The 27,459-nt window shown below is 38.5% G+C and overlaps 1 pseudogene; it reads left to right on the top strand.

Annotated features, from left to right (window-relative positions):
- LOC137618475 (uncharacterized) overlaps nt 1–23,621 on the top strand; it is a 184,946-nt pseudogene extending 161,325 nt beyond the window's left edge.
- Nucleotides 23,622–27,459: the final 3,838 nt, after the last annotated feature.

Below are 27,459 nucleotides of genomic sequence, written 5' to 3'. Positions count from 1 at the left end.
ATAACACTACGATCGAAGAATAGCAACTGCTAAAACTTAAAATAAATAGCACAGTCGAGTGACGAACGCCTCGGAGGGGCGGGTACTAAACAAACACAAAGCTAAATCGCTATCTCGTTCGTAGGCTGGACTTACTAGCAAAAAGTACCATGAGCATAAATACAAAATAAATCCACGATTGATAAAAAAGACCGAGAGCACAACAAAACAATTCAACACTTTGTATTCCAAAAAACGGATTTTGAGCGAAGCGAAAAATCTATTTTTGGGTGAGATAGCCATGGCGTCCTGATGGAAGGTTCCTTTTTGGTAGCTTCCTTGGGTATAAGACTACTAAGATATTCCCAGAGAATTTAACCACAGGTTATCACAGAATTCTAACTTCTGGAGCGAGTATCTCAAAGGTTTCCCTTTAAGACATCGTAATACAACAGGGGACGCGCATGTCTGAACGCGCCACATAGCTATCTTCACCCCGAACAGAGTTAATGCTTCGGTGTGTAAGGACTGAGAATAGCTGGGAGCCGTTCCACAGCTAATCTCACTCGTGGCTACTACTGATACTCGAGACGTAAACAAACGGACGCCATTGCTCTAATGACGTCACGCCCGTCTTCATCCTGAAGCCAGTTGCTGCCCATCACCATGATACAGTAGCACAGGGTGGGAACAAAACTGGACGAAGTAGTAGGGAGGGTCCATCAGGACGCCATGGCTATCTCACCCAAAAATAGATTTTTCGCTTCGCTCAAAATCCGTTTTTTGGGCTCAAGCCATGGCGTCCTGATGGAAGAGTACCAGAGAATCAATGTATCGTGGTAGATTTTCCCCCAGTATTAAGTGCCTAGGCATTGACAAAACAGCAAAGTAATCTTAGATAAAGAACCATAGGGACGAAGTATCCTGCCCCCCTTGGCAGTGAAGTTCCCATGGGCTATGCCGACGTCAAAGTGGTATTGAAGGGCTATTCATCCTGAGAGAAGAACTTGAAGAACTTAGAGATGAAGCGGAATGTTTGGTATTTGTATAGGAACATTCTGAAATTAGACCAGTGGTGGTTGGACACTGTGTATAGAGTTCATCTCTTGGTTATCAGAAGTAAGTATTCGTGTAGGAACCTTACTTAGTCAGGGTGAATATAATTTAGGATTAAACATCTTAAATTCTTCATAACCATAAGAAAGGAGGAATAAATAAAACTATGACAGGTATGTATTTCATAGTAAGTAGGAGCTGATAGAGACGCACAAGTAATAAAATAGAAATTTTATTTCACAATGCAGAAATTAAATAATTTACAGCAAAAGTAAAGTTCATTTACAGTAATAATAATGTACATAGAAATAAAGGCTTGCTCTTGAATCTGAAAAGGAATTTCAGGGTATTAGTAGGTACTCGTTCTCGAGGAACGCAAGTCTTTAAATAAAACACATCATGCTCAAGGCATGCGGCACTTGTGTGACACTATGACATTTCACCTGGGATAAGAACAGTTATAAAAGAACTAAGTGTTTTTCGACATCACTATGAATCGCTCGAGGGTCAACATAGGCACCCGAAGAGTTAGAGTCCCAAGTAACTCACTGTTCTACGCAGAGTTAGGTGCAGGTTTCATAACACTACCTGCGGCTACCACAAAATGTTTGACTTCGTGCACTTGTTTCGCATAGTGTTTAAAGAAAACTCGCGAGGACTTCCAGCCCGTGAAGTTTTTAAGGCTTTCAAAGTCCATGCTCTGAAAGAAATTCAGAGAAGATGCCACTTTTCTAGGATCATGACCAGCGGGTGTACTGTTCGGATCCGCTCTGCGAATGAAGTAGGTGATTTTCGCTCTTAATTGTTTCAGTGACAGGTCGCTGCCCGATGTTTCTCCTTTGAAGAGTTGGCCTCCACCAAAGTTCGAAGTTCTGCGAAGATAGACCTTGAGGCTCTCTACTGGACATAGAGAGACATCCTCCTTCAGGGGGCATATTCTCCAAGGGCCCCATCTTTTGGTGGGTAATTCATTTTTAGCGAGGAACGTCGGATCAGGGGAGAGGGTCACTTCTCCTGAATCGGTAAACAGGATGTGTCCTTCTTCTCTTGATAATGCCACTATTTCGCTGACTCGAGCTCCCGAAGCGAGAGCAAATAAAAATATAACTTTCTGAGTCAGATCCTTGAGGGGGCATGAATCGTTGACCAAGTTGGAGGCAAAATGGAGTACCTTGTCTAGTGACCAGGAGATCGGTTTCGGTGGGGGTGCTGGACGTAGGCGAGCACATGCTTTTGGTAGTTTGTTGAAGATGTCGTTGGACAGATCAATTTGGAAAGCATATAGAATTGGTCTAGTTAAGGCCGATTTGCAGGTTGAAATCGTATTGGCTGCTAATCCTTGTCCATGAAGGTGAATAAAGAAGGACATACAGAAATCAATCGTGATTTCTTTAGGATTTTTTGTCTTGACAAAGGAGACCCATTTCCTCCAGGATGATTCATATTGCCGTCTCGTGGATTCGGTTTTGTATTCCTCTAGGAAGTCTAGACTTTTCTTCGAGATCCCAAACCTCTTCTTTGCGGCAAGGGAGAGAAAATCATGAGATGAAGGTCCTTGATTTTCGATGATGAAGCGAAGACAGTCGACTTCTGTACTTGTTGAGAGAGAACTGGGCCCGGGAGAGGGATCAGCTTGGGCTGCAGCTCCAGGACCAGGGGGTACCAGTTGCTCCGGGGCCACTTGGGAGCCACTAGGGCCGCTGTCCCTTTGAAGGTTCTCAGTTTGGAGAGGACTTTCAACAGAAGGTTGGTGGGAGGGAACAGGTAGATCTTGGACCATCTGTTCCAGTCCAGTGACATGGCGTCCACTGCTTCTGCTTTGGGGTCCTCGTACGGGGCTACGTACAGAGGAAGTTGATTGTTGTCGCTCGTTGCAAAGAGATCTATCTGAAGTTCTGGGACTTGGTGAGAGATGAAGGAGAACGATCTTGCGTCTAGAGACCATTCCGACTCTATCGGGTTTGTCCGAGATAGAGCATCCGCTGTCACATTGCGGAATCCTTGTAGGTGAACTGCAGACAGGTGCCACTTCTTCTTCTCTGCCAGACGGAAGATTGGGAGAAGCACCTGATTTATCTGGGGCGATCTTGAGCCTTGGCGATTGAGACAACGAACTACCACCGAGTTGTCTAGGGTTAGACGGATGTGGATCGAGGGCGGCGGGGATAACTTCTTCAGTGTTAGAAGGACCGCCATGGCCTCCAAGATGTTTATGTGGAACGTCTTGAATAGTGGAGACCAGGTACCTTGAACCTGTTTCTGGTGGGAGTGACCTCCCCAACCTTCCAGTGAGGCATCCGTGTGGATGTTGAGTGATGGAGGAGGGTGTTGGAGAGGAATGGACCTTTTCAGGGCCTTTTCTTCCGACCACGGCTTTAGGAGGCGTCGCAGTCTGTTTGGAAGCCGTCTCTTGAGGTTTCTTCGAGCGATGGATGCCGAGCGTCTCCAGACTCCCGCGGCATCCTTTAGCTGTGCACGAAGCACTGGGTTTGTCACTGAGGCGAATTGTAGAGAGCCTAGAACTCGTTCCTGCTGTCGTCTTGAAATGCGTTTGGATTTCAGTAGTCGCTTGACAGACCCTGCTATTTCCTTCCTTTTCTTCTGGGGGATGGAAAGGCGGTGTGACTGAAGATTCCAGTGGATTCCCAACCACTGAAACTTCTGAGCTGGAGAGAGGCGAGATTTTTTCTCGTTGATCTTGAATCCCAGGTGTTCTAGGTACTGGGTAACTTCGTTGCAAGACTTTGCACACTCTTCGGGCGATGGAGCCCAGACTAGCCAGTCGTCGAGGTAGGCCATCACCTGGACGTTTCTTAGGCGGAGTTGTTGTACTATGGCATCCGCCAGTTTTGTGAAGATCCGAGGGGCCACGTTGAGGCCGAAGGGCATGGCCCGGAAGGCGTAGCTTTTCCTTTGGAGTCGAAATCCTAGGTAGGAGGAAGCGTGATGGTTCATTGGAACGTGCCAGTAGGCATCCGCCAGGTCTATAGAGACCGTATAGGAACCTTGAGGCAGAAGGGTCCTTATTTGTTGAAGCGTCAGCATCTTGAATTTGTTGTTCGCTATGAACTTGTTGAGGGGGGATAAGTCCAGAATGACTCTGAGTTTGTCTGAGTCCTTCTTGGGAACACAAAACAGTCTCCCTTGGAACCTGGTGGACTTTACCTTCCTTATCACCTTCTTGTCCAAGAGGTCTAGAACATATTCTTCCAGAAGGGGGTTTGATTGTTGGAAGAATTGCTGGAAGATTGGGGGTGGTTGAGTCCAACTCCAGCCTAGACCCTTCTTGACGATGCTGTGTGCCCAGGGATCGAAGGTCCAACGATCCTGGAATTGGCGGAGTCTTCCTCCCACCGGAAGCACTTCATTGCTTCTGGTGTCCCGAGGACTTGCTGCCTCGGCCGCTAGCTCCCTTTCCTCCTCTACCTCTGGAGGGACGGCGAGATGCGTCTTTGCTTGCACCCCTGAATGAGCCTCTACCTTTGGCATGAAAGGTAGTTGATTGTTGCTCAAAGGCAGGGGTGAAGACCGGTGACTGTGACAACACCGGTTGGGGGACCAATTGAAAGGTCTGTTGTGGTTGGGCAACCACTTGGGAGGTAGCGGGTCCCGGAAACTGACGTCTTTGCTGACGTTGCTGGGGTTTTGACTTTTGGGGTTTCCTCTTAGGCTGAGGTCCGTCGTCCTGAGAGGGTTTCCTTTTCCTGGACATGCCCCACTTGTGGAGAAGGTTCCTATTCTCCGTGGCGGCTCTGTCAGTGATTTCCTTCACAAGGTCAGAAGGAAAAAGGTGCTTTCCCCAGATGTTGGAGGAAATCAGCCTCCGGGGTTCGTGTTTCACGGTGGCGCCGGCGAACACGAATTCACGACAGGCTCTTCGAGCCTTTATGAAGTGGTACAAGTCCTTCATTACAGTCAGTAAGTGGGATTTGGAGAGTACCATGTAGTGGTCTGGTACTCTAGTGTCACAGGCCATAACTTCAAGTTGGACTTGATGAGAAAGAGATGCCGCAAGCCTCTCCTTCGTGTCTTGTTCCCGACGAAGGAGGTGATCGTTGAGCTTAGGGAGGTCTTCATTAAACTGACGTCCGGCGACGTCAGGATCGAGCCTTCCCACGACGAAAGTATGTTGGACATCTTTCCAGTGTCGAGCGTCAGGGGGGGTCACGATGGAGAAGGGTCTGCACTCCTCCAGTGCAGGGCAGGGTTTCCCTTCGTCCGCCGCTTTAAGGCATGCAGCTAAGGCCTTTTCCAAGAATGGAAGAACCGCAGTTTCAGGTGCAACGTAAGTAGGGTGCTTCTTGCTCAATGCCGGAAGCTTAGAGCAGGTAAACCCTCTACTCTTGAATGCGGAGGCTAGCATAGCCTGGGCCTTTGCGAGATCGAACACTATCTCTTCCTTAGGTTCGGTCTCTTCCTTCGAGGCAGGTTCGGAACGAAGCCGGACGTAACAGTCCGGGTAGGCCTCAAAGCTTGGGAAGAACTCCACATCTTCCAAAGGGACCGTGCCGATCTTATCACTGACAAAGATCCTGCCGGTCGCAATAACCATATGCTCTGCATACCTCCACGGGTTGGCATGAGAGCAAGCGGGGAGATCCTTGACCGAAATCTTCTTCGGCTCTCTGGATCCTATCATCGACCTGATGGACTCCTGGTTCTCCTTCAGCCTGTCGTCCATGACGGCTCTAATCAGTCGGATCAATTCTTGAGTGGAAGAAGAAGGATCCGGAGTCGAGGAGGTAGACGGAATAGACATTTCCGTCGGTGTAGGAGTAGGAGGGGGGATGGACGGGGGAGCGACCTCTTGCTCCGACTCGGTGTATTCCACCTTGTCTTCGTCATCTTCGGCTCCTTGAGCCATAAGCGTTTTCTCCGTGTCTTCCGAGACATCCGAAATCTGTTCGTCATCTTCGGAATCCAAACGACACTCGTGCATGGACTGAGCCATGACTACATCAGGTTCCACCGTAATTTGGAGAGTGGGGATCACGTCTTTGGGTACCACTGAGTCAGGGGAGGCCTTAGGGAACAATAGTGACCTCAGTTCTTCGGTGGCCAGGTACGGTCCGGTAGCATTTTTCTGGAAGCCACGCACCCACTTGCGCAGCTTTTCACGAGAAATGTCTCTAATCTCCGCTGAGGGAGGATTATGGAAGGCCTCAACTAGGTGAGCCTGACAGACCGTACAATCCAGTGGATTCCAAAACTTCAAATCCCCTTTCTTGTCTGCACAAGGGGCGTGAGTCCTGCAAGCCGTATGCCCGTAAAACTGCGGGCGTTTCACAGCGCAGAAGGCGAAATCACACTTCATCTGCTCCTCCTGTGGAAGAAAGAGAAAATGAGTATGGGGGAGTCATAAGAATGGCTCTTAAACTAAGTTAATATTAATTATTAATTTTAACTTAATGAAGGTGTGATGCATAGAGAATGAAAATAGTAAAGGAGAACATGCTCCATGCATCTCGCCCGGCTGGTTACCATAAGCTTGGTCCCTGGATAATCCGAGTGACCGAGGGCACCGGATATAATAACTTAGAACTCCAAGTATTTTGGAATTCCATGGAAAAATCCAAGGACAAGATTGGGACCGAATTCATTCGGTTCCCAGTTAAGGGCCAGAAGGCCTCATTTAAAAAGGTAACTGCTTCTGGCAACCAGCCGTGCTAAGATGCACATAGCATGCTGGAATTAGAAGAATGCAAAGAGACAGCATGATCACTAATAGAGCAGTACTAGGTACTGATCTTAATAGCAGAAACAGCTTATCTGTTTGCGATATAGGACTATCATTGTCTATGATAGCTACAGGAAGGGGGTGCAAGTATTCTTGACGCCTCCGGGGCATCCGGCAAGCCGCCGGCATGCCGGAGCTCGCTCCAGCATAGATTCTGGCATTAGGACAGACAATGTACAAAGTCAGTCAAATACCAGGATGGCGGCCGCCGGCACAACGGCGGCACGCCGGCAGGGAGCGGCGGCTCCGGCAGTCGGAGGATGCCAGATTGGTGACTGGGATAAGGATGGTTAAGGCTGTACCGGGTTGCCGGCAGTATCTGCCGGCACTCCGGCGGCCGACCGCAAGCGGACGACAAGCTAGGAGGAGGAGAGCCGCCGGTAGTAGCCGGCGGCAGCCGGCGGTCCCTCGGTACACGGGGGGCTGGCGGCAAGGTTAGGAAGAGTCACCAAGTAGGAGGCAGGTATTGCCGACAGTAGAGGCGGCAAGAGGCCGGCACCCGGATAGGGAGAGAGACAGGGGGGGAGGGGGGAAGGGATGTAGGAAGTACCATCAGGATTCCAGGCATCCCTCCCCCTCCCTGAGAGGGTGTACCCATGATAGAGGCAGGCTCTAACATCCATGAGCAGGGGTCACTAGGGACCGGGAGCAAGGTAGCCCAAGGGAGGGCTAGGGAACACCCAAAGGGGGGGGGAGACTCCCATATGCAGAACTATACTAGTAACTAACCTTATAGGACACTATGAAGGTATATGTACCAGAGCGGACTGCACAAGGAAGCTCGGGTAGCCCTATTCCACCCTAAGGAGGAGTTGTAGGACAGGGGACAGATGGGTATAAACTAACCTAAGCATAGGCTAGGCTATACAAGAGATAGGTGGGGAGGGAGAAGAGAGAAGTCTTCCCAGGGAGGGTTTCTGTACCAGAGCGGCCACTAAGGAAAGGGAGGACACTCCCTAACCTAAGATCAGGCCGATCAGCTAAAACGGTGCAAGAGTACAGTTTCAGCATGGAACAGAGACACCTTCCTAACCTAACCTAGAGCAGGGCTAAGAGTCCTGAACTAGGAGAGGAAGAAGACATATCGCTATCGCAGGAAAGTCATAGACTATCCTAGCCATAGAGGTAGGGCTAGCCTAACCTCACTCTCGGACGCAACCCTAAAGGGGGTTCATTCCTTTAGGGAGGACAGAGAGGCGATATATACTCTATTAGACAATTAATCCCTTTACTCAGAAAAGGAATCAAGGCTAAATAGAGGGAATGCCAAGGCAGGGGATGAAGGAAGCATATAGGGGTCCTATCATTAGGTTAGGCTAGAAAGAGTCACTGACTAGCCTATCCCCTATATGGTCCCTGAAGGCGAAAACATTTGCATCACTGTCAAAAGTATTGTAAAATAATGCCACTATCTTCATAACTTAGTCTAGGATCACTAATAAATCATGCATGAACACTTGTATGTAGGCTCCTGGCCTGGGGGCTATAGTAGCCGACTGGTATGAGGTCAATCGATGACCGATAAAAAGCGTCTAAACACGATATAAAAGTTCCTAGCTATGAAGACTAAATAAACTAATGTAATCGATTAGTATATAAGGCCGGAAACGTTGTTGTGGCTAACTAAATAAGACATGCATAACAACAACGACGCCATAAAATGGCGGGTCCGGTAGAGGCACAGCTCTGTCACAAAACAGCAATTATCTCGAAAAGTAATATTTACTTTACGGCCAGAGCTTAATTAAACAATACTGGAACCTTGTACTCAACTTTCCAGAAGAAGGCGAGGCTGAAGGTAACGACATAGCGAAGATGCAAAACGATAAAGTTAACACAGGGAAAATCCGTCTAAGTAGGGCAGCTACTAAACAAAGGATGAAGACGGGCGTGACGTCATTAGAGCAATGGCGTCCGTTTGTTTACGTCTCGAGTATCAGTAGTAGCCACGAGTGAGATTAGCTGTGGAACGGCTCCCAGCTATTCTCAGTCCTTACACACCGAAGCATTAACTCTGTTCGGGGTGAAGATAGCTATGTGGCGCGTTCAGACATGCGCGTCCCCTGTTGTATTACGATGTCTTAAAGGGAAACCTTTGAGATACTCGCTCCAGAAGTTAGAATTCTGTGATAACCTGTGGTTAAATTCTCTGGGAATATCTTAGTAGTCTTATACCCAAGGAAGCTACCAAAAAGGAACCTTCCATCAGGACGCCATGGCTTGAGCCCAAAAAGAAGGATGTTGTTCAGATGGCGCTCGCGTCGTGGCGCTGGTGGTTGGCTAGGACCTTTGTATCGGCCCATCCCTTTGACGAAGGAATTAACTAAATGGAAGACAACCTGTGAATAGTGGTTTTCACGCGCCTTTGCTTTATACACGACACCCAAAAGGTGCTCGCGCGAGGGTAGTAACCTCAGCATTCCATGCTTTTTTCTTTCTCTGGTATAATTGGAAGGTTTTATCAGAAAAGATATATAAGAAGGACTCTTTTCACCGGGCGCCACAGGTCTCTCCCCAGAAATAGATTTTTCCTTCGTCAAAATCCCTTTAGTAAGCAATCTAGAGTCCCATATTTAAAAATGTATTTTGAGATGGTTTAATAAAAGTAATCTAACTCATGCAAGTAAATTTTATATCCACAGTGTATTACTTTTAACTTAAAATGTTTGGGATCTCTTTCCTTCACTAGTGCCCCTCCTCCAGGAGAGTAGGGGAATTAGCACTATGAACATCAGGGGGATATTTAAAGAACAATATGTAATTATAATAATATTTCTTATAGTATTTCTTATTTATATACTCACCTGGTGTTCATATATAATTTTGACTTCGAAACTGAAGGAACAAAGAGACTCCCAGGTTCGTTCTTGGCATCGTATCACTTACCACAAAAATTTTCCATTCCTTTACTAAGAGCATGTGTTTATTGGCGGGAAAGAAAAAAGGAGAAATTTTAATTTTCAAAGATTTTACGGGTATATGAAGATTAAACTGAGCTAATGTAGAAGAAGCCATATGAAAATCAGGTGAGTACAGAAAAAAAGAAATTATGTTATTAAGATTTAATTTCATTATTAAAAAGGGTTTTATCTGTTTATGCATTAATTTCTTTGGAATTATACAGCCTAAGAAATATACAGAGTATTGCTGTTATTTTACTGAAGAGGACTGAATGATTCTTTACCTAAGTAAAGAAAATTATTTTATTTGCTTTCCAATATCCCATGATCTCATCCATTCTTATGGGTTTAGTTTTGAAGGCCCTCATTTTGCCAATAATTCTGAGCCCTTTTATTGAACAGTGAAAGTTGCAGTTTTTTCCCTAATCCTATCTTTTCAGTGCTGCCACAGGTTTTTACGACCATATGTCTTTAGTTGTTTCGCAAACTTGATTTTCCTTCATGCTTTTAACATTACTTTCTTAGTACTAGAAAAAATTGATTAACTGTGAAAAACAAAGTTTTGCCAAAGCTGATTTACTTTTTTCCCTTTTCACAGTTCAGTGAAAAATCTAAATTTTCTTATGTGGGCGCAGCTTTCAAATTAAGTACAGTATTATTTCAAAATGGGCCTACTTATCCCATGGATCAATTTGTCAGTTTATTTTCATGCAAAGGGACATTGAGAATGGTATCATAATGTTGTTTTCTTGCCCAGTCCTGAAAAAAGAGAATAAAGGAAATCTGCATTCTCCCCTTAAAGAAAGGAGGTCTGTTTCTCGACAGAGGGAAACCTGTAGAACTCATGTGTTTATAAATGCCAAAAGGATTATGTTTCTGTTAATATGTCAATATTATCTTTTCAAAGCACACCACTGTCATATGAAAATCTTTGAAGCCTGTGCTGAAATATTTAATGGGGTAAGATGGGCCTGTTTTTTGTGTGTTTATTTTACTATTTTATGTTTTCTTTTAATTATTCTCGCTGGATTAGATACACAGAAAATGCAAGGCCAACTAGGCACTGGCTTGGTTCCATTCAAGGGTATGTAGACATTTCATGAATTAATGATTGTGTTATATTTCCGTCAAAAAGATTTATTCTAAAATGCCACTTTTCATAGGTAGGGATCATAAATAGAATTGCCTCCTCCCGAATATGTCCATCAATATTTTTACTCATTCTCAATTCAAAGTCAGTAATATGAGTCTGTCCATTTTTTTTTCTTTTTGGTTAATTCAAAACTAATTTTCACTAATGTTAATTTTTATTAATTATAAGGATTTCAAGATCCCAGTATAACCAGTACTGTATTTAGTTATATAAATTTTATGCCTTTGTAATAGCTAACATCTAACTCAAAATCTTTGCTTCCAGGAACCGCAGCCTCATGAGAGCATCCATGAAGGCGAAAAGGGTCATCAACAGGATCATGGGAAAAACTGAAGCGAAATATAAGAATTGCGAGGACTTTCAAAGCTAGGGTCACGGGATGAGTAGCTCCCAAAACAATTAGGTCTTGCAGGTGAGTATTTTGATAAGTTAACATATATTTGGATAGACTTGCCATTTCAAGTAAATATCCAAATTGGGTTTTATATTGTTTAAAAGGATGTCTTGGGGTCCTTCACAATGCAAAATTATGTATTTCCCAGAAGGTTTCACATAATTTATCATAAAGTATTGATTATAACAATTAACTCCTAATCTCAATTTCTCCAGTGTTGTCTAATGTATTGAATGCTGCTCCTTGAGCCTTTAGATAAGCACTTTGAATATTGACTCAAGTATGTCTATGGTATACAATTAGGTATTTTTGATGCATTTCAGGTCTAACTTGTTAAATCCATAAAACCTTGAAAATAGATATGAATTCAGATTTCCTCCTGTTAATTTTATAGCTTATATGACATTCTAAACCATGAAGTTTTCATGTGTGAATTTTTAAACCTAGGTACTAATAGCAATAGCCTCTGGCTAATTTTCAGAGGTTTTCAAGTAATCCCCAGCAGAATTAATGATTACAATTTTATTCATCATAGTCCTGTCTTTTCTGAAAGTTTCATAAGCTTAGTGAAAGATGTTGAAAGACTCAGAATGTGGTGAGGTTATTTGGGTTCTAGAAGGAACTTGAGCAAAGCCAATTCTTTGATTAGCAGATCTTGCAAAATGCTTGTGTTTCCCATTAATCCCCTCTGCATATGCAACACTGTACTTAACCATTCTGAAAATATGACAATACTTTATCTTACTTTTGACTTTCAACTTTCATTTTAGCAGCTATTAAAGAATATAACATCCAGTATTGCTAAGACGTTAGTAGTAATACCTCAAGATATGAAATTAATTAGTTCCAGAGTGGCTTTTTTCATATAATGAATAACGTTTTACATGTAAATCCCCTAATTTGTTCCAAGCCCTACAAAAACACCACATTAAATTTTATAATATACCTAACCTAACCATTAGTACTTGTAAATGAAAAAGATATAGAACATAGTGCCCTGTGGCGGATTACCGTTTCGGTGATCGTGTCTCAAGAGATTTCCTTGTCCTTAACCCATAGGAGAAGAAGTCTCCCCATCTCATCATGGACGTGGCTCCTCTTACTAGAAAGGACAGTCACGCCTTTAGAAGGTGTTGCTGCTTTGATGGCTTTCTTCTGCTTAAGGATGGTGCCTATTGTCGATGGATTTCGTCCATACTCCTTAGCAATCACAATGCATGCCACCCTCATACTTCTTGATTATCTCCAGCTTCGTCTCTATAGAAAGCATCCTCTTCTTCTTTCGTTGAACTTCAGCAACATTCTTGGGACCCATGGCTACAGAATTACAGGTTGAATAAAACAATACGAAAGCTATAATTGCGAAATCAAAATCACCAACACAAATTCATCCGAACGATAGCTCATATCGAAACGAAATGGTCGAGAGACGCTGGTAGATACATGATGGGAAAGATGCGGATAGTGGCAAATTTAAGATAGTACAAATGTGCGGGCGAATTTTAAAGTTTTCAGAGACACATAAATATTGTTTCGTATCCTGAGTATTTTTTCATATGAGGCCAAAAAATCTTATGTCGTTTTGTAAAAGGAATTTTTCATATACCAAAACTTTTGTATCTAGAGGTTTCACTACAAATAAGAGAGCATATGTTATGAAAATAGGCCATCTAGCTATATCAACCACAAAAAGGTTTGCAAGGCTTTCTCTGGCAGGAATTTCATTAGAGCCACATGCTTCAGATCTACCATATTTGGAATACTGTTCACCTTCATGGAAGTCTGCACCCTTCTAGACTTTTCATATTGGGAACAGGATTAGTTATGGTGGTTGTTTCCTATACATTTGAAAAGGTGATCCTGTTTTTGACTGTCAAAACCTATTCTCTTTGGCTTGCTTCCACAACCCCTTTTACAAAAGGGAGCTTCATTACCATCCCTACTATTTATGCCCAAAGAATTTCTTGCTGCACTCTTTGCAGAACATCAGAATCCCCACTGTATTAAGTTGCCCCATTTTTTAGCTTCCTAGTACTATTTTTTTCTTTTCTCTCACTACTAAATCTTGCAATGGTTTTCCTGTCAGTAATAAGTATTCTGGTGTGTGTAACGTTTTTAAAATGGCTGTAATACTACTTTTAAGGACCAAGCCCTAGGGGGAAAATGAAGATATAGAAGAGTAATAATGATGAAATGATTGTAGAAAAGCATAAAATTATAATAGCCTTTCAGCATTTCATTAGAATACATGTACAGGTAGAATTACAGTTGGGAGATGAACACCCGAGACTGGTGTCATAAAAAGAATTTACTCTTAAAATACGTAGCCTACTGTCTAGATTGTATGATTCAATCACTGTTTCTCTCTGTTCATAGTCAAGCTTTGAAATATTCTTCCTACTTCTGTTTTCCCGACTTACAGGCCCTGTTCTTTTTCGTGCTTTCATTTGGTCTGCTCTGAATAGGGATATTTGATCACGAGGCCCATGAGAAATTACTTATGGAAAAAAGAGCCATATATTTTTCCTATGATGCTATTGAAACACGCTTGCCCTGTATACATGTGGTCTAAAAAGGGGAAGAATAGGTGAAAGATTAACATCAACTTTACCTTGTAAAAAGTACAAAAAAAAATCTACACCAAGCCTTGGGTGTTTAAGGGTTATTATGAGGATCAAAGTCCAAAAGGGTCAATGTGTTGAACTTCATTTTGATACCTTAAGTCATATACTGTACAGAATAATTTTCTTGCTTTTATAATAACCACAATGAAATAATACATCAAAATTGTGTTGTTAACAATATTATGGTTCAGAATTTATATAAATTTAACAAAAAACATAAAAACTTTTGCAAACAAAGACTAGACAACCTGTTGATGATTCTTAGGAAAGCTTCCATCATTAAATATCATAAAAATATCAGGACTAAAGAGAAGAGTATGAAAACAATCTAACAATCCTAGTCCTGTAACAAATAAATTAATGAAGTGGGCATCCCTTACCCTTACTTCCTATTGTTTGTCAAACCTTGCATTCGATCGTAAACCTAGCTAGTAGTATGGAACCTTTAGGAAGCGAAGGTTAAAAATGTTAAAAATATTCTTATTGATAACTTTGAATAACTGAATTATCATTAGGCCCTTTATGGTTTCAATATTGGTGTGGATTACCCCATTGGACTTTGATTGGCCCATGGTGGCTAAGGCTGACCTAGATCCTCAATTGGTATATTAACAACCCACTGTGATATTCTATTCATGTGTACCTCGACATTCATTCTCCATGAATTTTGGTGAGATCTTGAAAAATATCCATATAGAAGCTAAAAGAAAAATTTTAATTATAATATATATATATATATATATATATATATATATATATATATATATATATATATATATATTACTGTGATGTTGATATATATCAAACGCCATCATAGGGAGAATACACGAATCTCTTGTATTATATGTATATTATTTCTTAGGGTATATATATATATATATATATATATATATATATATATATATATATATATATATATATATATATATATATATATATACATACAAACGCCATCATAGGGAGAATACACGAATCTCTTGTATTATATGTATTTATTATTTCTTAGGGTATATATATATATATGTATATATATACCCTAAGAAATAATAAATACATATAATACAAGAGATTCGTGTATTCTCCCTATGATGGCGTTTGTCTTATATCAACATCACAGCAATTGACCTCGACCTGTTTAAGATCAGTAGGAGAATAAACTTTGTCCACTTTCTATCACCATAGAAGTAAAATGATAATAGACTTTGTCTGCTTCCATTCTAATGATAAGATAAGCTTTATCCATCCCAATGCCAATATTTGAATAAATATTCTCTACCTCCAAATTAATGACGGGAGGATTTGTTTTCACAATTTTTCTTAACTCATAGCAGTCCGTAGAAACTGATATTGACTATTTCATGTTCCTCACATACTTGATAGTTCTTTTTACCTTCACTTTAAGGTCAGAATTACCTTATTACCCCTTTCCTTGTATCTCAATCATCTTATTGGTAGCCTTACACATCCAGAAGTGACTTTTTTACTTTGTTACACTCTTTATACTCATTATGGAATGACAAACTTTGTCTACCTGCATATCAGTGCCTGTAGTATGTGCTTTGTCCACTACTCTCCAAATGATAAGGATAACAAGCATCATCCAACACTATACTAGTGATAGGAAGAATGGCTTTGTCAAATTTCATACTTTTAATTAGAGGATTAACTGCATCAACTTTCATATCTTTAATTAGAGGATACGCTTTGTTTACCTCCATATCAGTGATAAGAGGATAGGTTTTAATCACAACTATATCACTGGTTTGATTATATTCAAATGCTTTGTTTTTTACAACATCAGTTATTGAAGGATAGAATTCATCCACCTCCATCCCATGATAGGAGGATGGCATATGTCCACTCTCAACCAATGATTACAGGATATGCTTCATCCACCTCCATACCAGTTATTGGAAGAGGATCTTCCTCCACCCTTATACTGTAACCTACAATGATTGGAGGGTAGATTTTGTCAATATTCTTTTAAATAAGTGATAGATATGATTAGTTCATTTTATACAAATGATTGTAGGATATCCTTTGTCTATGTTCATGAAAATGAGCGAAACATAAGCCTCATTAACCATAATACCGGTGAATGGAGAATAGGCATTTTTCTTTTATGCACTAGCAATAAGAGAATGGGCTGTATTATTGAAGGGTAAACTTTATATTCCCATACCAGTTCATATCAATGATGTCAGTATATATTTCATCGATCTCCTAATGTCTACCTCCACACCAATGATTGGAGGATAAATTGCATACCTTCATACAGGTAATTGACCGTTAGATTTTCTCAACCTCCAATGATAAAAGTGTAAGCTTTGTCTGTCCGGTTTTAGTGATAGGATAAGGGGCTTCATCTACCCTCCCCAAAAATGACTGGAGGACATCCTTTGTCCACTTCGAAGCCAATAATTGCAAGATGCCTTTTGTTCTCTTCTTTATCAATAATTGGAAAATAGATTTCATCCATCTCCAGACACGTGACAGGAGAATGGTCTTCACTCACTAATATATCTATGATTAAAGGGTGGGCTCATCTACCTCCACATGATTCCATCATTTTATTATTATTACCTATGCCAAGGAGGTTATATTTTCGAATTGGTTTTTTTGTTTATCTATTTATTTGTCTGTGTCTGTGGACAGGATTACGTCAAAACAACACAACGGATTTTGATGAAATTTTCACTGTAGATAGATCTTAGGTCATGGACAACCCCATTAAATTTTAGAGATGATCTGAATCCGTTGCATTTTTTTACAATCTTGAAGATTACCTCAAAACAAATTGACGGATTTTGACGAAATTTCCACCACAGATAAATCTTAAGCCTTGGGCGACTCCATTAACTTTTGGAGATGATCCGGGTTCTAGGCCCTGGTTTGCATTTTTCACAATTTCAAAGGTAACGTCAAAACAAATTCACAGATTTTGATGAAATTTCCGCCACAGATAAATCTTGGGCCATGTGAGACTTCTTTAACTTTTGGAGATGTTTCAGATCCAGATTCTAGATCCAGATTTGCATTATTTTTGTGTCAATGCCATCCTTTGGCGGAGGTAAGAAATCTCTGATTGCTCTTGTTATTATTATTACTAGCTAAGCTACAATCCTAGTTCGAAAACCAAGATGTTATAAGCCCAAGGGCTCGATCAGAGGAAAATAGCTCAGTGAGGAAGGACATAAGGAAATAAACTACGAGAAAAGTAATGAACAATTAAAATAAAATATTTGAAGAACAGTAACAACATTAGGATAAATCTTTTATATATAATCTGTAAAAACTTCAAAGAAACAAGAAGAAGAGAAATAAGATAAAATAGTGTGCCCAAGTGTACCCTCAGGCAAGAGAACTCAACCCCAAGAGAGTGGAAGACCATGGTACAGAGGCTGTGGCACTACCTAAGACTAAGAGAACAATGTTTTGATTTCAGAGTGTCCTTCTCCTAGAAGAGCTGTTTACCATAGCTGAAGAGTCCTCTGCCCTGACCAAGAGGAAAGTAGCCACCTAATAATTACAGTGTAGTAGTTGACCCTTGAGCAAAGAAAAATTGTTTGGTACCCTCGGGTTTGCCAGATGTATGAGGACAGAGGAGAATATAGAAAGAATAGGCAAGACTATTCAGTTTGTGAGTAGGCAAAGAAAAAATTAACCGTAACCAGAAAGAGGGATCTAATGTTGTACTGTCTGGCCAGTCAAAGGACCTAATAACTCTCTCACGGTAGAATCTCAACGAATGGCTAGTGCCCTGTCCAACCTGCTACCTATTATTTGCTTCATGACTGTTCCATACATAAGATTGGAGAATATGCTTTGTCCATTTCTTTTCCAGTGATTGGTTGATATGATTGCTCCACTACCATATCAGATATTGTCCAATTCTAAACAAGTGAACTCTTTCTATGTCCATGGCGATGACTAAAAGATAAGAATTTTCCATCAATGAAAGGAGCGTGGTCTTGCTCTACCTCATCAAGTTTATGAAATGTCAATGAACCTTATTAACCTTCAAGCTAATGAATAGAGGATACCTCAGTACCACTGATAGAAAGATAGGCTTCAGGCACTTCCCTGACTGTGATTAGTAGGTTTGCTTAACACACTCCATACCAATGAGTAGAGGACAGGCTTTCTCCTTCTCCATCCCAAATGATGGGTAGATTTTCTCAGTTCACTTAAATACCAATGATCAGAGGATAATCATCATATACCAATGATCAAATGTTACTCTTCATCCACCTAATAACAGTGTTTAGGAATGGCTTCATCCATCTCTATTTATAATAGAGAATAAACACTCCTCTCCCCCATGCCAATAAAAAGAGGACATCCTTTGTATTAGTGTAAGAGTATGGATTTTATCAACTTTTATACTAATAACTGGAGGATAGCTTTATTCTATTTCATACCAGCGATGGGAGGGTACACTTTTTGTCAATTCCATAACAGTGATTATATTGAGAAATCATCAATTTCTATACCATTATTTGATTGGTAAAATTTCTATACCTACTTGCCATCGATAAAATCATTTACTGAACGACATTCATATTAATTATAGGAGGACAAGTTCATCCACCATAACAGTGAATACAAGAAAAACTTTGCCCACCTCCATACTAATGATTGGAGGAGGGTGCCTGACCAATACCTTACCAATTATTTGAGGGTATGCATCTTCCACCTGTCCCAATGATTTTTGATGAGCTTCATCCACCTACCTACCAGCAATTGCTGGATATGTTTGGTCCACTTTCTTGTCAGTTATAAAATGATATCTTTGTCCACCTCTCAATGACTAGAGAATGGGTTTCATCCACCTTCATATCGCCAAATGGAAGATAAGGTTTTACACCTTCATACTAGTCAACAAAAAATATTTTTGTTCATCTCCCTATAAAAGATTGGAGGATATGTTTCATTCACACCTGTATTTTCAAAATGAGGATATGCTTTTACTTAATTTATATTACCATTGGGAAGGTATTCTTCGTCCATTTCCTTATTAATAAATGAAGGAGTGGTTTCATCCACTTTCATATAAGTTTTTAAGGAAGACTTTTTCCAGGTTCATACCAATATGTTGAAGATGGGCTTATCCCCCACTAGTCACCAAAGAAATTACAACAGCCTTCATCTCCTCCATCATAGTGATAAGAAAAGGGACTTTGTCAACCTCCATTCTAATGATTAGGGAGTAAACTCTGTAACCCCAAAGAGTTTTAAAAGAATAGGCTTTATCTGCTCCATACTAGTGATAAGAGGATAGACTTCTTCCTCTTCACTGCCATTTATAGAAAAGTCTTTGTTCACTCCCTACTAGTGTTTGGAAGATAGGTTTTAAGCACCTCTATACCAGAGATGATTAGATGATAGGAAGATATTATTATAATGTCTGGATTCCAGGTCTGACCACCCAAAAAATATTATACGATTATGACTCCCGAAGTCTGGGCATTAAAAAATACACTATACTATGGCTCGTGACTTGGAACCAAAAATATAATACTATATATATATATATACTACCTCTGGCAAGTTGATTAACTTCTCGGATTTCCAAATGACCTTCTTTGCTTTTACATTAAAACTGTTACACTTTAAAATAATACGTGAATTCTGAGACCATTAAATAACTCCCAGACAGCCTTATATAAAACACTGAGTATCCAAAGGTCTCTTAAGCACACTCAAAACTAAACTGGGTAATTATCTTTAAGTATTAGTATCACTTATCTAACTCTCACTGTGGTTCATAACAGGAATCGAGCAGAAATCTGGTCCCAAACATTGATGATTGGAATAATACGCTCGTTACAAAAATAGATGTATTCTATATGAATTACAACACTGAAAAAATTTACATAAGATTAGTCACTGGAAAAAATATTAAGTCTCAACAAAACTTAGAATAAGACAAAATGTTACAATATGAAATTATAAAAGAACTTGACTCGAACTATTATATCTGAATAATCTTGAGCTAAGAGAAGAAACAATGCAATGAAAATAATACAAATGCTTGAAATAATTCTGAAATAATACAATGTTTAAGTTTGACTCTAAATGAATATTAGCTAACCAGATCACATTTCAACTCTATTCTGCCTACATGGCCATTTACAAAAACAGTTATACAATGTCAACACTCGCCTTAATGCAATGACTTCAATAATCACTTTTTAGACTTGCGTGACGCACGATTTGCTTTGGGGCACAGAGTCACTTAGAAGAGGACACACTAGAACGCACTGAACGCTTCAAAAATACGTGTGAGAGAGAGAGAGAGAGGAAGGCTGCAGTTCTAACTCGATCTCTATGTCTGTCTGTTTCTGACTCTGTCCCAACCTTGTGTCCTCTATATATGACATTTTGACTATTTCCAGAAGCCTCCAGGATTGAATTCTGGTAGGTTGGGGGGGGGGGTGTGCCTAAGGTCAGAAAAGTTTCCAACTAGATAAAAATGCCAAAGAGGCGTGATCAAGGGTTTTAGGCAACTCTCAGACACACCTCGATGCACCTGCGAGACGACTTCCCAGCTAGCTCTGCCCTCCTATTGTTCCCGAAATAAAAAAAGATAACATCCTCTCGCCGGGATCGGGAAGCTTTGAAACACGTGGTAAAGGAACATTCCAAAGCACATGTTCTAAAATCCTCTCTCTAACATGACGCAATACATCATAAAATATAAAAGAACATTCATTACCTAAGCCCTTGTTCCTATCTCGACTGAATCCTACAACACTTTCAATTGGACAATGTAAGACTTCATAGCAAACATACGTGAAAATAAAAATTAATTCTTTACAAAAAATATGTGAATTACATATTTTAACTTGAATAAAGAGTATAATGAAATTCACGACGAATGTCTTACGTAATTTACATAAAATACCTTTATCTACATGAGGGGCTCATTTTATGGGCTGGGTATCATCTCTTCAATGCATAAATGAAAACAATATAAATAAATATAAATAACATTTTCAATAATCTACGATATTTACTCTACACTAGACCAGCTTCGTAAGAATATACAATACATCTTCATCTTCCATACCAATTACTTAATAATAAGCTTGTCTCCCCCACCCCCACCAATAACTGGTTATTTTTTTTTTCCTCCTGTATATCAGTGATAGTATGGTAAGCTTCCTCCACATCCATACCAATAGAAGAGGAAAACATTTCATGCAGCCACTTACCTAAAATGATGCAGAATTTATGAAAGTTACTTCCAGTACATAATTATTTTTCTGCCTCTCCTCAATTCTTTTGTATGTATGTCATGAGCAGAACTTATAATTTGTTAATCTATCTGTTAGAGTTTTAGACTTATGTACAGCCTTTAGTTTGCATATTAAAGGATAATTTAATTTTGACATACCATCTACAATTCACAAAAGAAGGAACAAATTAATTGGCTTATTATACAGGAAAAATATAAGTAATTTGTCAGTTTTTGTGAATAATTTTCTAGATTTTGACACAGGAGAGATGATGATTGAATTTAATATTTTAAAAACCATGAAATACCAGGGACAAAAAAGCAAAATCAATTTTATAATGATGAGAAAGGAGGGAAGAGAATGTAATCAGGAAAATGTTAACATTGATACTGATGGCAAGGTACTTTGATATAGGCTACCCAATACTCTATATAAAGTATAGCATATTGTATTACTTCAGATGCTTAGCACTGCTAAGTTTAAATGCAGAGATGAGTTTTTAATTATGTTACGTCAAAAAAAAATAGAGGAAGAGTGTTTTATGGTGACAAGGAAAACCTTGGGAAAGGGTGAAGATTGGTCTTGTCGACACCTTAAATTGTGAAACTGGTAAGAAAACTTGTGATAGTCTAGATAAGGAGGAAAAAGATTACTTGAATATAGGTAGATAAGAATATTCCCTTGATAAACAGCTGATATTGGTTACTACACCTTTTTTCTGTATGCAGTAGGAAAGAAAAGAATTTTCAAGCATAGTAGAAGGCTTCTGAAGAAGTGCAACTACAAAATATTGAGATGCATTCTCATAGTAATTATGGAACTAAAAAACTGCAATCCAAAAATGTTAACTAAAATAAATGGAAGGTATGAAAGGAGCAGGGCCAGAAAAAAAGTGCAGGAAAAACATAGTTCAGTACCTAGACTAGCATTTAACCCCAGAAAAGAAGTCCCTTACAGAAATAGAAAATTGCTCAATATATTAGTGATACTGTACTGATAAAGAAAATTGATTATGTAATGCTTGTATCTCTTAGATATTATTATGAAGTACATATTTTTCTCAAGTATGGATACTCTCTACCATTACTAGAATAGCACATGCTATACATAGATATATATCAAGTATTAGAAGAGGAAGACATTTCATGCCGTACCTTACCTAACGTGATGCAGATTTATAAATGTTATTAGCAATAAATACGATATTTTTTTTGCTGCCTCTCCAATCTTTGTACTGTGGCATAAGCATAACTTTTAATTTATTGATCGATCTGGTAGAACTTTAGCCTTTGGTTTGCATACAAAAAAATATTGTAATTTGGACGTATCACCTTTAATTCATAAAAGGAACAAATTAATTGTCTTATGGTACATGAGATGTTTTGTCAGTTTATATGAAGAATTTAATAGATTTTGACACTGGAGAGATGATAATTGAGTTTAATAACTCCTAAAAGTATAAACATTATTTTCAAAATCAAATAACTTTAAATTATGGTAAAATTTCATAATTTTTAAAATGTATAATATAGTTTCTATACTTCTTAGGTCTCAGTTTTAGTAATTAGTGTAGCGAATAAGACATGTTTCATGACTTTAGTAATTAGTTTAGTGTGGAATAGGTTTTCAGAAATACAATTTTTCTTTATTAATAATTTATTAGATGTTGAATTATATCGTAGATTTGGGAGTATATTTTTATCGGTTGAATTATTAGGAGTTATCGGTTGTAACTTTATTCCTTTTAAACTCTGTTGCTTGTTTTCTCCTAACTCTTAAAAGGATATATTAATTTGCTTATTTTGCTTTAAGTTTACTGGAGATGAAAATCTCTTTATCCTTTTGTTTCTAGATGAAAATACCGTAAAACATTTAGATAAAGCAATCGTATTACAGGTCATGGAATAACCTGTTATCTCTATTGGCGTTAATTTTTTAGGAAATAAATGACTATTTTAAGAGCATTGAAGAAGGAATTTTACCCCAATATTTCTGGTGGTACTATTTTTCTTTCAGGAGCTTCAAGTGCTGACAAGATCAGTTCATAGAGGAAACAAAGAAGCCTTCCACTTAGCCCCTATTTTTAGAATCGTCTCGGGGGCCTTTTTAATGAGGGTCATCACCCAGCCCCACAATGCATAGACCAAGACTTCTTCCCTCTGAGTTGATGGAATGATAAGGACAATGATATTGATGCTGAAATGATCTTCCTCCTCGTCACCCAAGCCTTATCATCTCGAATTCATCGTTCTGGAATCATCATCGCTGCAGAAGAATGAAACCCTGTTCTCACTGTAGAACTACAATGATCATGAACTTTAGTTTTAAGCAAAATATTTTACTTCTCTTGTAAAGAATAGTGTGCTAGATAATTTGCCAGTAACATGGCCCCCTTTTTGAATGGTGTCGATCCTCTGGTGATTTCTATTTCCTTTATATCTTTTGTAAAACTCTTGTTTCTACTGAGAAATGTTGCATGAATTACCTAGAAAAAATGCAATGGTGATGATGAAACTTCATCTGTAGATAGAAATTATATATATTATATATATATATATATATATATATATATATATATATATATATATATATATATATATATATAGATTTTCAAGTAATAGGTAATAATGAAGCTCTTTTTCCCTCAGATACTATAATTGCATTATATCTCATAAGATAATACTTCCATTCTCTATACTCTTTTTTTCTCTAAGCATCTTTGATTATAATAGAATAAGAGGCTTTTTCTCCTAGTGCAAAGAATGAAAAGTTTAAAAAATGTATTGTCAAACGTAGCTTTGTAGGTTTGGTACGATTTGACGTTACAAGGACATCCCCATTTTTCTTCTCGATCTCTTTGCGGACTTACACCAGGATGACTTACTGCTTAGCTCCTAAGCGACTTTGTATCGGGCTGCTAGCACTCGAGCGATCAACTGATGCATGTGCAACTGCTGTCTGATGTTATGAGCTTACTATATTATCTATCTGACGACATTTGATACTTTGGGTATTACTGACATTGGTGGAGCAAAAAGCAAGAAACATAATGCATCAAATTACTATTGCACAATCTTATATATATGAATATTTACATCATAGCTCAATACATGTAGTCATAACTGTTAAGATTCAATTGTTCCAAATTATTGAACTAATGCAAATTGCTTATCATCCATAGATGTCGTAAATACACGTTATAAGTGTGAGCTCCAGTTTTGCAGTGGCCTAAAGTGTTATGGAAGACTTGATAATATTTTTCTACTGTTAACAGAAAAGTGAGATAATATCTTACTTGTGTTGCTGTGTCATTGTCTGAAGTCTTTTTATGTAGGTTAGTTAAGGATTTTTCAACAGGTTGAGGGAATTATAGAGATTGTTCAGCTGGATTCTTGGAACATTTCTACTTGAAGGTTTAAGAATATGAACATACACGCACCTATGTTTTTATTCATCTTCCCAATGGCTACAAAATAATGACAGCCACTTAAATTTAGAGATTTTATCTTTATGGGATTAAGTTATGTCAAGCTTCTGTATATTCTTAAAGAACCTGATTTTCTTGTTTACTGAAAAAGTAAATCTAAGATAAATATATCTTGCATTCACTTGTAGATTTATATTTCTTTTCTGAAAGTGAGGGAAATGCCTTTGGTTGCTGGTGAAATTAGTCTGAGACGTCTACCATTGTAATAACGATTTAAATGCCTCTTTTTAGCTATGATCTTTCATAAGTGATATTTGTAAATACTGTATATGAAATGTGCATTTATATTTTATTTGGAAATGGCATGTGCGACAAGTTAATTTGGGACTAACTTTTGTCTAAAAAAAGGTTGCATGCAGACATTCTTTATTCCCTCCTCCAGTGAAAATGTTTCCCAACAGTAGCATGTTGAGATAGCCAGATGACTAGCTTAGAATAGAAATTTTTGAATATCATATCAAATAACCTGTGGAGTTCAATATTCACAATCATAGGAAAAACAGACATCTGGTAACCAGGTAAGCTGGCAGTGGTGGAACTTTCAACAAACAATTTAACAAAAATGTTTGGCATTCACTATTGCACGATTCCAGATGTTGTTGACATTGAAAGGAATATCATTGACTGTCCATACCATTTCCTACTTGTTCATCTTTTTCATTCTTATTTTATCCTTCTAGCTTTTGCTGTTACTAATTGTATAACCAACTGTAAGTATTATAACATATATTGTACATTCAATGTATGTATCATACATGATATGTAAACATAGAATATGACAACAAACCTTAGAGGATGGAAACTCACATTAACTTGAGTTCTTCCTCAACTGTCAATAGTTTACACAAAACATTCAAATGCGCAAGTAAACCGTTCCCTTGGAAACACATTGCTTTCTTTTTAGCGTAGAGAAAAAACGTGGATTTCTTATAAGCCTTATGACTTAAACTTTACAAGACATTATAGCTTTTCAGTGGACTAATAAAAAAACAGACATATCTGAACACCTCTTCGTGTCTCTTTAGTGATGCAATATTTCTTAAATTTTGCAAACTAGAATGCAGATGTAGAATTTTCAAGCTGTGTTTAAGGCATCACTCCATTGAGAGCATCACTCTTAAGAAAATTGTTATCCTTCTGTTGAAGGTTGACACTTTGTAAATATATACATAGAATGTCATGCAGATACACAAATAAGGGCTTCCCATATTCATAACTCTAAGGAACTGTGTACTTTACTTTTTCGAAGTAGTCTCTCACTTATAAAAAGAGTTACTTATAGCATTGTTCACAGAAAAAGAAATAAACCAGCCTCTTTTTTTTTCATATGTGATACCTTTGAAGTCTTGTAGGTCTCGTCTGTCAGTTAGGGAAAATTTATACAATATTCATTACACCATTGTTAAAAGAAAATTTTGTGTGTATATATACATGTATATATGAGTATGTATGTATGTATATATACATATAGTTCCATGTAAATATATATGTAGTATATATATGAAAAGTGTATTTCTGTGCATAGAAAACTTTAACCTCACGGCATGGGTGCTTGAATACGATTGTTGAGACATTCCCCCCAAAACTATACAAACCTGGTTGAGGAATGTCCCTAATCATGAGCCCAAAATTACTTCGTATTTAAATTCCCTTCCCGTGATAAACTCGACGACAGAGTCGGGAAACTCAAACCCATGTGCTTTATTACTGTAAAATGTAAAATAAGGAGATAAGTAAAATTGCATTTAGACTAGCATTAGATCTTCCTTTTTTTGTGTATGGACAGTTGTTCATATCTGGTAACTGTGTGTTCAGCAAGTGGATCATCATTTGTTATTTTTCTTTTTTAAAGTTTTCAATAATTTGTCATGATTTCATGGTAGATTTGACTGGCAAAATAATTTTGTAATAAAAAAGAGCATGTATATAACATAACCTTTTATGTGTACATTCATACCAGTGATCTATACAATTATCAGTGACACACCTGCACACACTGAAAACTATCACTTAAAAATAGGAGGGTGTTTTAAACATTAATCAATCTTTTTTTCTTTATTCTAGTTGGGAAATGTGCTCCAAATAACACGCAACTTAGATATTTTATGATGCTGTTTGAGCAGTTCATATATTTGGGTTTTATTTGGAAATGAAAGTAAAGTCTATTTCATTTCTTAGTTTTTTGAGTAATTTTCTGTTGTAAAACACCATTGGAAACTAAAATGAAAGAAAAACTATGATCCTTTGGCTTCTGTGTTATAGCAAAGAGGTATAACACTTTTGCAATTTGATAGATGTAAGCTCCCAATTCATCGTATTTTTTCTTTATCCAAGATTCACTTGTCATTAAGAAGTAATTGCATAAAGAAGAACTTTGCGTGTGCAGTATAAATAGATGCATGAAGTGACAAAATATATCAAAAACATATCGGAATCCACCGGTAAGAATTAATTTTTTATATATTTTTTTGTCAGTGACTTCAGGTATTTATAATAAAGATATGAATCTTCCATTTATCCTCTTTAAATATAGAACTCCCTAGTTTATAGAGAAACATTTTAGGCTTGTTGACATGCAGAGACACTCTCTCTCTCTCTCTCTCTCTCTCTCTCTCTCTCTCTCTCTCTCTCTCTCTCTCTCTCTCTCTCTCTCTCTCTCTCTCTCTCTCTCCAAAATGCAAAAATCACATAGTTGCTAGACTTCTCAAATAATGAAAATTCATTCTATTTGCGTGATGTATATATGTATATAAAATCCACCAGAATAGTTAAGGTTTCAGAGTTTCTTGCTTCAACAAAGATAACTCTTGGATTTTCTTTTGCATGCGTTGGCAGGTTGTCAACTGAATTTTGGATTCTTGAAAATGGATTAACTTTATTCATGAAAA

This window comes from Palaemon carinicauda, chromosome 24, assembly GCF_036898095.1.
Source record: "Palaemon carinicauda isolate YSFRI2023 chromosome 24, ASM3689809v2, whole genome shotgun sequence".
NCBI lineage: Eukaryota > Metazoa > Arthropoda > Malacostraca > Decapoda > Palaemonidae > Palaemon > Palaemon carinicauda.
This window is presented reverse-complemented; position numbering and strand designations above follow the sequence as displayed.